Source organism: Pyrgilauda ruficollis, unplaced genomic scaffold, assembly GCF_017590135.1.
Source record: "Pyrgilauda ruficollis isolate IOZ18807 unplaced genomic scaffold, ASM1759013v1 scaffold1, whole genome shotgun sequence".
NCBI lineage: Eukaryota > Metazoa > Chordata > Aves > Passeriformes > Passeridae > Pyrgilauda > Pyrgilauda ruficollis.
Window position 1 is genome coordinate 827,543 of NW_024508100.1, and position 6,904 is coordinate 834,446.

The following is a 6,904-nucleotide window of genomic DNA, read 5'->3' on the forward strand; positions in this document are numbered from 1 at the left end:
TCTGGCACCCGCTCACTGCCCCGCAGCGCTCCATCAAAGGGGCTCGGTCCAGGGAAACGTGCGGAGCTGAGCGTATCCCGCGGTGGCTCTTGGGGAGCGTGGGAGTGACACGGGGGGTGCTGGCCATCATCAGGGTGTTTGGGCTAGGAGGGTCCCTGCTCACTTTGGGCAGTGGGAGCAGGGATGGACAGGGGATTGATTGCAATGGTCCTGGGGAGACAGCAGGGAGGACAGAGATCTGAAGCCACCACGGAGGTTGTCAGCTTATGGATTTTGGCACAGGTTTTTAGCAGAAGACACTGTGGATCACAGCTCAGTCACATTCAAAGTTTTTTCCAATTAATTAACACTGTCTGTTTTTCTAACTTGAGAGCTTGAGATGGATATGGGGTAAATTAATAACATATTTCCTCTTACATGACACAATTGGCAAGAGAAAGGGATATAAAATCCTGCCTGTCCCAAATCCCATCAGCGTTTCACTACAGGAATTTTACATCCAGGAGCAGGGCTGGTGACAGTGGGGACATGTGGAGCCCTTTCCCAAGAACCTTCTGGCTAATAGATTAAGACAGGGGTAGTAGAGAGAAAAAGGCTTCAGAAGCAGGATGCAGATACCTGGATGCTGAGCACTGAGCTGCACTGTCAGACTCATCCCTCCATCAGTCTGCCTGACCTGGGTCAGCTGGCAGATAGGACACCCTGTTCCCACTCAGAGTCCCTCACAAGCCTTCCCTCCTCAGCCAGAGCCCTGCACCAGGGCTCAAGCAGAAGATGCTGGGAGCAGGGGACTCATTTCCATCCCTTTCCCCTGGGTAAGCTGGAGCAGAAAGGAGCCACGCTGGCTCTGAGAGCTGGCTCCCATGAGATGCTGATGGGCAGAGCCAGGAGCCTGGCCAGGGGCTGCGTGCACCAGATGCACAATCCATCCCCTACCCTGGGCTCAGTGTCTGACTCGCCTCCCCCAGTTACAGCATCACCTGCCTGTTTATACGGGAGATTTGAAAGCTGTTACCTCCAACTCTTTTTATACCTTGGTCTAATCTAGATACTGTTAATGATATTTACTTTCAAGACGCTCACCTTAGATTGGCTTTTCAACATCTAAATTAAGCGTTCCATCCCAGTCTTTGATATCATGACGGCACTTCAGCTACCTTTGATCATATCTACTAAGTATTCTCATTAGTAATCAACATTACTTACTTAAAATAAACACATGTTTTCTTGAAGCTTTGTGGTTACGCTTAATCAGCCGCAAAAATTCCCCTTAAGACGGTTTGTATCATTCAAGGGCATTTGCGTCCATAACCCTAAACAACAACCGTAAATAGCTGTTGTTTTCCCTCTCCAAAATGCTGTCTGCTGAGATCTGACTTTCCAGTGAAAGGATTTGATATCTGTAACATCCCCTCGACCAAACCTCTGTTCGATACTGCCGTGTAAACTGAATCACGGGGAGAATTGCTGCTGGCAAACTCCACCTCTCCTGTCCCGGACCGTCGGCTTTGGCAGAGGGCAGGAAACGGCTCCCGTGGTGCCGGGCCTGACCCCTGACTTCCCAGCAGTGGCGAAACCACCCGAGTCATGGCAGGAGATAACTGGTGGTGCTTGGATGGGAGGCAGGTACCGCTGGCTTTGCACTGTGCCTGTGCCCTCAGACCGCGCCGTGGCGTTTAGACAATGCAGGCCCTTACAATAAAGGTCCCTCTGACATGCAGAAAATGGTGAGAGGCTTAAATGTTTTGGGTAGGGTGTGTGACTCAGCTGCTATTGCTGCTCCCTGGGCACATAAACCCTGCCTGGCTCAGGGTCCTGCATCGGCACTTCACATTGCTAATGAGCAGCTTGTGTATGAGCAGCCCTGACTCACCCCTGCCTGCACTTGAGGAAGCTCCCAGGAAAGACAAATAGCTGCCTCCTTCTCCCAGCTCTGAATGTGTCCCCATGTCGCCTTCCACCTCCTTTCTCTTGTTCCCACCTTGTTCCCCACCTCCTCCCTTGGGAACCCTGTCCTGGTGTCCCATATCTTGGAGTGGCCCCAGACCACACAAATCCATCACAGCCACTCATGGTGAGGGATGGCAGAGGAGGCAGCTATGGTGATGATGGGCTCCCACCAGGATTTCTCCATCACACCTGTCTCCAATGGGAGAGGACCACACCACCTCCCTGCCTGAGAGGCAGAGAGGGATTAGAAACACAAACCCCCCTGCTAGGGGGTGATTTTGCAGGGTCTAAATCTTTCCTGCTGCTGATAACACTTCCTCTGGCTTCACCCAATCCCTTCCACCCTTTGATGTCAACTGGAGGCACCAGGTCTAAAACAGCCACTGCTGTTCATTAGACCTAATTAGTCCCTAATGCCCTCTTAAATCCCATTTTAAAAGGGGACCATTCAGCATGTCCAGGGCTGAGACAGCCCTGGCTGAAGGCAAAGTTAAGGGGTCTGTGATCAAAAGGAGGGAGAGTGCTCACCAGGTAATTCAAGACGGAGGGATTTGCAGACTGCTACCAGCTCTCACAGCACCAGCTCACACAGACTGGGCAGGAGGGCAGGCAGCATCCCTCACAGCTGGAAGCAACCCAAGCCCATGGATTCTCCATGGAGGAATTGTGTCTCCACTGAGATGCTGTTTTCTGATGGGGGGAGGCACCGTCAGCAAGGTGAGGAAGGGGAAGGGGTCTGAAGGCTTGGGCAGTCCAGGAATAGTGACTCTGATCTGACTCTCAGTGGCAATGTTTTTCCAACAAGAAGTATTTTTAGAAATGTGTTGAATCACTCTGTTGAATCAACACCTCTTGGGGGCCATCCCTTGGCTGGGGTAAGGAGAGCATCTCCCCCTTCATCCAACTCATCTCCCATGAACGCAAGAGATATGAACACAAGCCAGGGCTGAGTGACTGGGGCTTTGATTTTGAAAGACTCAGTGGGGATGAAATCCTATTTATCCCATGCTTCAGTACCACTCAACACCACTTCTCCTTGCCACTCCATCCCCATCCCATCTCCTTTGTGAGGCTCAAGAGCTGGAAACAGGATATTCCCCAGCCTGGGCTTTTGCCTGAGCCACACGACCAACCTCCCGCCTTTAGGTCCAACTTTCTCTAGAAACCAGGCCCACGTCCAAATTAATTTTCTGTATGTGTTGTTGGAGTGATTAGATCTGCAAATCAACATAGCCACAAACTGAATAATGCACCAGCGCCGAGCGCTGTCGGGGCAAAGCCCCAAGTTCCTCGTCAAGTTGAGTCCTGCAGAGCCTGTAACTAATGATTTTTCTCACTTGGCCCAGAGTCAGCGCCCTGTCTCACATGCACACACAAACATTGTACGTGTGCCTTGTTAGCATAGCACGATCTGCAGATAAAGGGAGGGAGGGAGAGCAGAGCACTGGCCCTGGGACACTCGTGTGACACCTCGCCCTCAGCTGAGCTGCTGAAACCAGGGGAAATGGCAGGATTTTAGGACAAGCATGCCACTACCCAGGTCCAGCCACGTTGTGCTACTTGCCCTTCTCCCTTGCTGGGATGGTCTGCAGGTCTCTTTTTTGTCGTGTTATTGAGAGCAGGCCCAAAGCCCTCAGCTATCAATGAAAGCCAGGGATGAGGTCAGTGGTCTGGCAGGTCCCACATGTGGACACCACGCCCCTGGCCACATGGTCATGGATATAGAGGGTGATGGTAGCTCCCAGAAACTCTCCAAGTGTCACCCGTATGGATCCAGGAAGGAGAAACATACGGGAGAACCAGCTATAAGATGTCTTCTACACTCATAGGCTGGTCCCCAGGGTTTATTTGTTGGACCCTGATAGTGTCCTCTCCTGACAAATTAGGTTTTCCATCCTCATTCACATCCTTCTCCAAGCCACAGACTTCACCTGTGGGCAGGTGAAGCTCTCCCAGGGCCCACAGCCTTTCAGTGCAGGGCTGGAGCCCCATTTGGGATCCACTGGGTGTGCTGGTGGGACTCAGGGCTGCCCTGCAGTGGGAGAGGCAGCACACAGCTCTGGGCTCTCTGCCCTTCAGCCACCCTCTTGCAGTGGTGGATCTGCATCCATGAGCTCTCCTGCAGCCTGGTGAGAGGCAGTGATCTTTGACTAAAGGTAGGGAGGATGCTGATCTCCTAAGTTACCTTCTAGAGCCCATCTCTAACACCTTTTAGCCACCTAAAACATCTACTGTCCACAGCAAGAGACAGGATGCCCCGGAGGCCCATCCTGCTCCATCTTTGGAGACGTGTCCAGGGCAGGTAGGCTGAGCTGCCCTACAGGTATTTTCTCCACTCTGCTAAAGGAGCCCAGAGCCAAGTGCGACCGGGGTGACATTTGCATCACTCGACAGTCAGTCTCTGCAGCACTGAACTGGAGCACAACAGGTATCTCAGCTCCCTTTGTAGTCACCAAAGGCCCTCTGGAGGTAAAATTCACCCAGCCTGCTTCCAACTGCTTCAAGACAAGATGAACTGCACCTTCAGTTCCCCTGGCTGTGCAGATTAAATCTCCATTAAGTATGAAAAGAACAGAGCAAGACCTCTGGGGCTTTTACCTGTCTGCATTTAGTGATACAGTTCCCACCCCTGGTGACTGAAGCTGGTTGAGATAAGGATTTACATCAGTGAAGCATTAGCCAGGGTAGGTGAGGTCCCCATGGCTGGAACAAGGAGAAAGATCAGCAAAATGGGCTTCTGGGTGAAGAAATTTATCTGCCCCATAGAGATGTCCCTGCTTGGATGAGATCTGTGCTGCCACCCCCAGTGGCAGATGCCAGCTCCCAGGACAGAGTGCGTGTTTAGTCCCACCTAAAGCCACCCTGCAGCTCTCAGCCCTGCCATGCAGTGACACAGTGAGACAGACCACCTCTGGCTTTAGCTTGACCAAACTGACCTACCGCTGCACCAACCCAACACACCTCACTGGTGCCAGCCCAAGGGAGATGCCATTTGTCAGGACTACCATGACATTTGCAGGAGAAGTACCTTTGTGAGCGGCCTGGTCCCCCAGCCTGACATCCCTATGTTTCACACACATGACATTTAATGCAAAGCAGAGCAGAAAACCTTCCCTTTCAGTGCTGAACAGGATGACTTTGTGCTCAGCTACAGTTTAGCTGTGATCTCCAGTTGTATTGCCCTCTCCATTATTCTGTTCATTCCATTCCTTATGATGAAGAAATTATGATAAAATTATAATTTTTCATGCTATTTATTCTTGGTTGCCTGTCAGATGTGATAACTGTAGAGGAGGTTATTCTTTATGTTGCACATCGTAAACAGACTGGGACATCTTAATCTGACTCCAGCAGGAGCAGCTCTATCTCCACCAATCTTTCCCCATCTCAAGAGCTGGCAGCCACTGAAAAGGAGACCCTCAGTGCTGCTATTTCCACTTTAGCACTTCTAAACACACTCCTGCAAGGTTCTTTCCAAGGATATTGCCTTAGCATTAGCCTTGAGAAGGAAGTTTTATCTCAAAACTATCTGTCCCCTGCTCGATCCATATATCCCCTTCCCCTTCCTTGTGACCATGCAGTGGCTCATTCAGCTGAACACTAACCTGACAAAGTTTGGTCCCAGATGAGTGGAAAAACTACAAGGCTGGGATCTTGGGGGGCTACAAAGCTGACCCATGCACCCATACAATGTGCCAAGGTGCCAGGTGATGGGAGAGGAGCAGCACCACCCTGAGGTGGATCTCCAGAGTTAGACCTCACTCACACGAGCAGAAAGGGAAAGGAGTCCTGCAGGTGTAGCTTGTACCAGCTTGCCAGGCCAAGATCAGAGTGAAAGAATGTACCCATGAGTACAGCTCCACGGGTTCACCTTGGGGCCTCTGCCACTCAGACCATCGCCCCGGCCCAAGCCCCAGCCAGATGTTGCCACACACCAAAGGATTTGGTGGAGTCAGCCCAGGAGAGGAGCAGTCTAGAGGACTTCTGCTCCATCCTGGCGGTGCACTGTTCACACAGCCACAGGAAGGACACCCTGGGCTCTCCAGGTAACCACGCAGAGGAGACAATCCACCCCTTCTGTGAGCACCCATCAGCCACCCTTCTGCTGCAGAAACTTGCTGGGGACCTTCTCCTCTTCCCATGGTTTCCTCTGGGAAGCAAAGCTGGAGAGATGGCCAAACAAAAGCAGGAAATCCAGGAGCCTGGGAAGGGCATGGTTTGCACCCACTGCTCAGTTTGGGTGCCTTCAGAGACCATAAGTCAAAATCCATGTTCTGCAAGCAGAAGTCTTGTACAGGTATCTCCTTTCTGCAGGAGGCAGGAAGGGACAGTCACCCCTAGTGGTCCCCATCTCCTCTTGGGTGACATCTAAGCAGTGTCAGAGATGTGCCAGTGTGCACCAGGACGTGGCATGAGGGTGATGGTCCCCAGCTGGATCCTAACACAAGGGGCTTAGTGTGGGAGATGCTGCCCCGGGCCGGTCTCTGCCGCCCACTCGCAGAGCATCTCCCGGTACCCCACCGCGCAGCTTCTCCTCTCAATGCCTTTGCTCCGCAGAGAGATCAAAAGGCATCCAACCCACTGATCGCTGGGTTTTGTGTCGAAAGGCTCCCTGATTACCTCACCATTAGCTGCGCCCATTAAACAAAATCCTAAAGGTTTTACACAAAGCTGAGGTTTCAGATGAGAGGGCGAAGGAATGACTCAGTGCCTTTAAACGCCAAAGTCTTCTCCTCCGTCCTGTTTGTACAGCACCTAGCACGAGGGGTCCAGGTGCATGCCTAGGGCTCTGAAACACCGCCACAATTAACTAATAAGTGTAATAGCAGCTGTACTCCCACCAGCACGGTTTCGTTTTATTATTCAAATATTCAGTTGCGCTGGGTAGCACCTCTCGGAGATGAAGTTTAATTCAGTGAGGTGGAAAATGTCCCCCCACTGCCCCTGGCAGCCA